Source organism: Cryptomeria japonica, chromosome 4 (genome assembly GCF_030272615.1).
Source record: "Cryptomeria japonica chromosome 4, Sugi_1.0, whole genome shotgun sequence".
In the NCBI taxonomy this organism is placed as follows: domain Eukaryota; kingdom Viridiplantae; phylum Streptophyta; class Pinopsida; order Cupressales; family Cupressaceae; genus Cryptomeria; species Cryptomeria japonica.
Window position 1 is genome coordinate 505,229,934 of NC_081408.1, and position 7,768 is coordinate 505,237,701.

Below are 7,768 nucleotides of genomic sequence, written 5' to 3' on the forward strand. Positions count from 1 at the left end.
CTATATCTCTCCCTCTTCCCCTCCCTATGTCTACAACCTATTCTCTCTCTTCCTCCTCTACCTATCTCTCTCCCTTTCTCTCCTCCCCTCTCTCCATCTTTCCCCATCTCCCCTCTCACTCCCATATCTTGATCTTTCTATCTCTACATATTTCTCCCTTTCTCCTCTTATATAGCTATATCTATCTTTTTTTCGTCCCATATATCTCCATCTCTTCCACTTTCTCTCTTTCTCTCCCCCTCTCTTTCGCTCCATCTCACCATCTATATCTCTCTATATCTCCTTCTTCCTCTATATCTCTCTATCTATTTCTCCCTATTTGTCTCTATCTTTATCACCTCCTCCACCTCTCTCTATCTCTAGATCTCTATTTGTCTCCCTCTTCTTCTATTTCTTGTTCCATCTCTCCATCTATTTATATGTCATTATTTCTCCATCTCTCTCTACCCCTGTATTTTTTTGTCTCTCTACCTCTCTTTATATATCACTTTTTATTTATATCTCTATCTTTCTATGTCTCCCTCTCTGTATATATTTATCTCTTCCATCTCTACATATCCCTCTCCCCACCCTCTCTTTACCTCGGACCCCTCTCCTTCTCTCCATGTCCCTCTCCATCTCCATTTATTTTTTTGTCTTCCTCGTTATCTCTCTCTCTCTCTCTCTCTCTCTCTCTCTCTCTCTCTCTCTCTCTCTCTCTCTATAGCCCTATCTCTCTCTCTCTCTCTCTCTCTCTCTCTCTCTCTCTCTCTCTCTCTCTCTCTCTCTCTCTCTATAGCCCTATCTCTCTCTCTCTCTCTCTCTCTCTCTCTCTCTCTCTCTCTCTCTCTCTCTCTCTCTCTCTCTCTCTCTCTCTCTCTCTCTCTCTCTCTCTCTCTCTCTCTTATAGCCCTATCTTTCCCTCTCCATATTACAAACATAACATGAGCCTGTTGATAATGGAGCCTAAATATCTTCTTGATTTAGAGGTTTTAGTTCAATTATGTTTGTATCTTTATAAGTGGATGCATAATTGATTTAAAACTCTCACTTCTCCATTGAGACCTTTCTTGCACAAATAACATCATTTTCTATGTGGACTACCAATTGACCTCATGTAATTTTTTTATATTGAATCAAGCAAATCACTTCATGTATTGCACAAATGTATGCAAAAAATAATACCAAAAAAAAATCAATTGAACTTTTTCGATTACCCATTGCACAACAAGGTTTTGGTTGACAGTCGTGGTAAAAGCAATTGCTCCCATTGTGGACACGTTTTCTTCCCCGAGTCCATGCGGTTTATATCCAGATGTTCTTATGTCAGATCTAATTGAGCCAAGTGTCAACATCTTAGCTGTGTGGAAGGAGGGCAGGTCGCGTGTAAGCAGTAGTCTGCAACGACTATGCTGCCATCATTTTGGACTGCTTTGAAGGGTCGGGGTTTGTAAGGTCCTCATTATAGGCAATTCAAAGGCTCAGGGTTTGCCGATGAAAATATGAATGTCATTCAAAATATTTTTGAAAGGTGCATTTTAGGTTGTACAGCTTAGGGTTTGAGGCAATCAACTCAAAATGCCTTGAACCTCCTGAAGTGTTGCTATTGAAGTTAAGCTTTAGGTTTTGTATGTGGAAAATGCTTTATTTTTGTGGACTTTATCAATATTGAAGTAGCATCGGCCAAAAGCTTTCAAAGCTAACAGATGGACTGATAATTATTGAAGAAATTCAACCTTAAGTTTGTATACATGACATCATGATAGGGTTCGCTTAAGAAGGAAAGGCTTTAAAACCACTTCAAAAATACTTTATACAAAAAAATGAATTGGACAAAATACTTTTAAAATGTCCTTTACATTTGGTATCTCTTTATATTTCTCTCTCTTTCTCTCTCTTATCACCATCTCTCTCTCTCTCTATCTATTTCTCTCGCTCTTCCTCTCTAATATTAATCTATCTTCATCTCTACCTCTATTTTTCTCTCCCCTCTATTTCTAGACATGTTTCATTCTCTCTATGCATCCACATTTATAATCATGTTGTTTGTGCAACACGTCTTAACGAAAAAAAGATAGCTTCAAATATTCTCTCCATTTCTTTCCATCTCTCTTTATCTATCACCATCTCTCCACCCCTCACTCCTTCCTATCTCTCCATCTATATCCTTCTCCCCCATTCTATATATTTCCTTTTATCTCTATCTCTATGTCAATATATATATCTTTCTCTTTCTCTCTATTTCTCCCTCTCTATCTTCCTATCTATATCAATATTTCTCTCTCCTTTTAACTCTCACTCTATCATTAGATCTAGTTTTATCTTCCTATTTCCCCCATTATCTCTAGATATCTTTCCCTCTCTTTATCCACCCATCTTTCTCCCTCTTTATGTTTCTCTTTCCATCTTTATACCTCTATATATTTCTTTTCATCTCTATCTCTAACTCTCCATATCTCTTCTTTCATCACTCCCCACATCTCAATCTTGTTATCACTTCATCTCTCTCTATCCCTATATCTCTCCCTCTCTCTACCTCTTTCTCTATATATCGCTTCTTATCTTTCCCTCTCTCTATATATGTATCTCTTCCATCTCTATCTCTATCTTCCACTCTATCTATATATTCTTACCCTTCTCTCATGCTCTTCCCCCTTCTATCTCTCCCTCTTTCTCGCTCACTCCTTATTGCAAACATAATATGAGTCTTTTGATAATGAAGCATCTATTATCTTTTTTATTTGCATTTTTTTTGTTTCATTCATGTTTGTATATTTGTAAGTGGATTCATAGTTGATTTGTAATCACTTCCCCATTTAGACCTTTGTTACACAAGCAACATCATTTTCTAAATGTCCTATTAGATGATCTTGTGTACTACACAAATGTTTCTGAAAAATATAGCAATTTTTTCCCTAATTGCTAGTTGTTACGTTATGTATATTGTTTCACGTATATTTTATTATCGACACATTACATCTCCTTTTAATGCAAGTGTTAGTATACTAAACAAAATTGTTTTTTCCATGTATCACAATTTTATTTCTTTATACTTAGACTATTAAAATTTAATACCAACACTACTTTGTTTTTATATTCACTATCGTGGAATCTCGAGGTGTCCTCGCCGAAGCAAGACTAATCCCCCAGTGTGTACGACCCACTCACAAGGTAGCAACACACACAGAGTTAACACAGCGGGGGACTCGAACTCAAGACCATGAGGAGCATACACACACCTTAAGTTGCGACCGTGCGAGCTAGGGCCGAAACCCTTACCAACACTATTTTATTTATATTTACAAACTTATAAGAAGAGTTTTTGAACATTTATATTGAAATTCTTAGTGAAATACTCATGACCCTTACTGATTTGGCGAGATTTCATGGAGTTGGAATTCAAGGTTTCCAATGCCTATCCTTAGTTTACAAGGACGTGTAAAGGAATTAATCCGTTTGTATTAAAAACAAAACAAAAATAAAATCTCCTCGAAATAACTATGACAGCTGTACCACAGCGATGACTACCTGGAAAACCCTAACCTTTGAAAACCCTAATTTATTGGGAAGGAGCATGCAAACCCTAATGCTCTAAAAAACTCTCCTAAATCCTAAATTGTTAACAAATCTGTATAAATGTATATATACAGCATAGTATTTGCAGTGTTCAGTATGATTTAAAGAAGCATTACAGGTGATGGTTCATCCTCTTTATCTTTTGCTGTCTCGATTTTCTTTAGGCATGCGGAGTCCATATGCTCTAGTTTGCGGAATGTGTTTTTGAAGTTAAGGTAGTTCTTGTATTTCGGCAGTTCTCGGTGATGTGAAATTGATGACGAGTCTGATTTTTCCATTCTTGTGATGTGAATTGAGGCATTTGTCTGAGAGAATTGCACTTTTGCTTCCTTTTCGTCTATATTTATTTCATGTTTTCTGCCAGATGATGAAAATAGATTGTTTTCACGACGGTCATCAGAGGCAACTGTTTATGAAGATGATTTATTCTTTTTGTTTCTGACGGCTACCACTTGTTTAACGTTAGGGTTTGATCAAGTCTAGGGTTTTGGAATGCCGTCTGGATTTGGTTAGGGTTAGGATTAGGGTTTTAGGTTTTGAGATTGTAATCTTGATGATGAAAACCGATTTGCGACGCCCAGTCGGAGGAGCTTTTCATTCACGGAGCTCCGTTGAAGTAACAAATCAGGGTTTGTCTGAAATATGAATTAAATATTAGTAGTGTTGTTGGTAATTTTAGTGTTCTTGTATTGCTGAATCGGAACTTTTATTTGATGCGAAGATTTACGCATTTGTCTTTATAATTTTTAATGGCGGAGTGTATGTGTTTTGCATTTCAAAGAAAATAACCATAATCAAACTTTCTGTATAGAGAATTACATACATTCGGAATTCATTGTATCAATTAAATGTATTGAGCAAATATCATTAAATACTTTTTCGGCATGATAGGGTTTGAAGCTAGATCGTGAGAAAGTTGATTTTTTTTTCTTGTGTCTGAAAACTCATTTCTTCACTTTTTTCAGCCAAATTTTGTTTGCTGAATTGGGCATCTTTTCCGCATTTGATATATCTCATTATTACCATCTTCCCGGATTTGAAAGGCGTGGTATTCAATTTCTGACAAAAGATCAGTCTAATATATCTGGGTATATTGCTTCTGATAAGATGGAAGTGCTTTAATGTCCCAGTAATAAACTCTAGTAATTAGCCTATATAGGCTATTCCCTGGTGGTGAACTCCACACCGAAATTGTCTCACGCCTGAAAGATCCAACGCCAGAAAACAAATAGGGGAACTGGGAACCTTAAGCCTGCAAACTGGTCCAGAGGGTTGAATGGCCACCGTCAAAACAAACCGACACTGTAAGTCATCGGAATGTTTTTGGATAGATTGAAATTTACGCGACTCATTATTAGCAAGATAAGTTTACACTAATTCTGATAGCTATCTCATCACTATCGACATCTTCCACTGCTCCTTTGAATTGCCATCAAAGTCGAAAATATTAAAAAATGAAGGCAGCAAATTACAGTTTACAGTTACTTAATGCGAAGCCTTAGATGGAGGGAAATAAGCAAAGAGTTTACTGGAAGAACAGCTTCTGTACTTTCTGACTGGGATGGGAGACTATGCCCACCAGTTTTTCAGGTTTTGTGCAATCTGCCTGGGATGGGAAACTATGCTTCTCGCAGAATCTTTAGCTCCCTGCTCACACCTTCATTTTTTTTTCCTGCATTGAAAACTTTAACGTCGAGCAATCATATATATCATCCATCTTATCATTCTCCACCTGTGAGATTTTAGGCTTGTCCAACTTTAGATCTGCGCTTCTTGGGCGAATTTGAAGGTTGCAATTGGAGAGTGTCTAATTCTCTTTTTTTGTCGAGGTTAACAATAAAAAAGAATTTAATGTCAATGTATGGAATTGTGTCGTCTGAGATGTTCACCTTATTAGTTTGAAGCCTGTGGCATATATTGGTTGGGTGTTATGTGTAAATCAAGCAACGTAAAAGACCCCAATGCACATCGCTAATTAAATGAGTTGACATCTAATTTTGTCCATTTATATTTGTTTAATTAAAAATCGTCTAGTTACTAATCAAATTCACATTTAATTGATTATTTAACCATTCAATTATTAATTAATTCATTCATTCTAGTTATGTTCTTTTAGCAATTAAATAAATTATTATTAAACCATGTTTTACTATTAATCAATTCATGTAAATCTTTTTATCCCTTTAAAATATAAAATAAATAAATATTTTTTTTAAATCCTCTTCCCACTCTTCTAATAGATCATTAGCTTAATCACTCTAATGGTTTTCACATTCCTAAACAAAAGGGTCTTTTATTTAAATCCTCATCCTCTTCCCACTCTTCTTATCATTCATTAGCTTAATCACTCTAATGGTTTTCACATTCCTAAACAAAAGTTTAACTCAAAACCCATCAACGGCTTCTTCAAAGTCTTCAAGCTAGTTACTAATCAAATTCACATTTAATTGATTATTTGACCATTCAATTATTCATTAATTAATTCACTCTAGTTATGTTCTTTTAGCAACTAAATAAATTATTATTAAACCATGTTTTACTATTATTCAATTCATGTAAATAAATAAAATTTTTTAAAAATCCTCTTCCCACTCTTCTAATCATTCATTAGCTTAATCACTCTAATGGTTTTCACATTCCTAAACAAAAGTTCAACTCAAAACCCATCAACTCAAGTCTTCACTCTAATGGTTTTTACATTCCTAAACAAAAGTTCAACTCAAAACCCATCAACTCAAGTCTTCCATGGCTTCTTTCAAAGTCTTAAAGCTTATAATGGTTTCTTTCAAAGTCTTTTAAAGCTTTTAATGACTTACTTTATAGTCCTCTTAAGCTTTTAATGGCTTCCTTCAAATTTTCAAGCATTTAATGCTTTTCATTGCTTCATTTTCTCGATAAATAGAGTTCCTTCTTTCATTGATAGGGGTCACGAGTTATTCAATGCTTGTTTGAAGGAGGTCTTTGTATCATGTTATACCTTTTTCACTAGTTGCTATTGTTATTTATATATAATTATTCCATTCACATCTTCAAACATTCACACTTGATTATCATCAACCATCTCCCATCCTTCATTTGACATCCTTTTGTGTTAGTGATCAAGTTGAGAGCAACATTCATAGCAGTAGAAGCTGGAGAGGAGAATCTTGGAGAGGACAAGGAAGAGCCAAAACATGAGTATCATAAGGGAAGTAATATTCATTTTGTTTATTGTTTCTAACTTGCTTCTTTGTTAATCTTCTTTGATATATTGTTGAAATGGTTTGAATTTTGTTGTGCTCATGGTTGGGTTTTTTCTGTTAATAAATTTATGTTAATTTCTATCTCCATTTCTATTGATATCAATATAAAATTCAGCACAAGAGTTTTGATGCTTGCATAGTGAAGTGTTTTGAGCAATGTGTCAACTTAGGGGTGGTGCACAAAAGGATGAATGGTGTAGCCTAATAATATGGAGAGAGCTTAGGAATAACAAAGGATTTTTCCTAAAAGTCAGCTTCTAGGAATGAGAGGAAAAGATGCAAAATACAAGCAACATAATTAGTTAGGGCCTAGACAGGTAGGGTTTGTTAAATCACTAGGGTAGGATTGGCAAATATATAGAGCCCCGTAGTTAGTTGAAGGGTCCAATTCCCATGTTAAAGTGTTGTCTAAGATTGTGGCGAGTAGTGACAAACACAAAACCCTACTCAAGTGTGTTAAATTGGATTCCTAAACCCTATTCAAGTGTGTTAAAGTGGATTCCTAAATGACTTAGCAAGATAGTGTAATAGCCAACCTAAGAAACAATGTTATGATGAAGGGCAACAACAAATCATGATAAGTTAGAATAAGCGAACAAAACTCAGAATATAAGAATAAACCACGATGGAGAGTTACACGATGATCATTATAGTTAGTGATTTCAATAATTCTTCGACATTCCAAGAGCTTCAACCATAACAATAAGAGAGTTAAGAACAATAGAGCTTGTTCACAAATTAAAAGTGCTTTTAGAATTGCACAAATAAGTATTCATTTCAACAAGCTTTGTTGCTAAGCTCAAATCAGTTAGCTATTTTCAAATGTCACATGTTCATGTTTATATAGGGATCACAAGGTTAAGTCAAGGTGTAAGCCTATGTTGGCATTCGACTAAATCGGTAAAGATTGTTGGTGATTTGCAACCGGTAAATGATTAATTGGTGAATGTGATGAAGAGATTGAGATTCAT

At 35.3% G+C, this 7,768-nt stretch overlaps 1 non-coding gene across 1 annotated transcript; it reads left to right on the plus strand.

Annotated features, from left to right (window-relative positions):
* The first annotated feature begins 3,792 nt into the window (after positions 1-3,792).
* LOC131053487 (small nucleolar RNA SNOR75) lies at positions 3,793-3,869 on the plus strand. Its single transcript, XR_009107700.1, has one exon. It is a non-coding gene; the product is annotated as a small nucleolar RNA SNOR75 (small nucleolar RNA).
* The last annotated feature ends 3,899 nt before the right edge of the window (positions 3,870-7,768 follow it).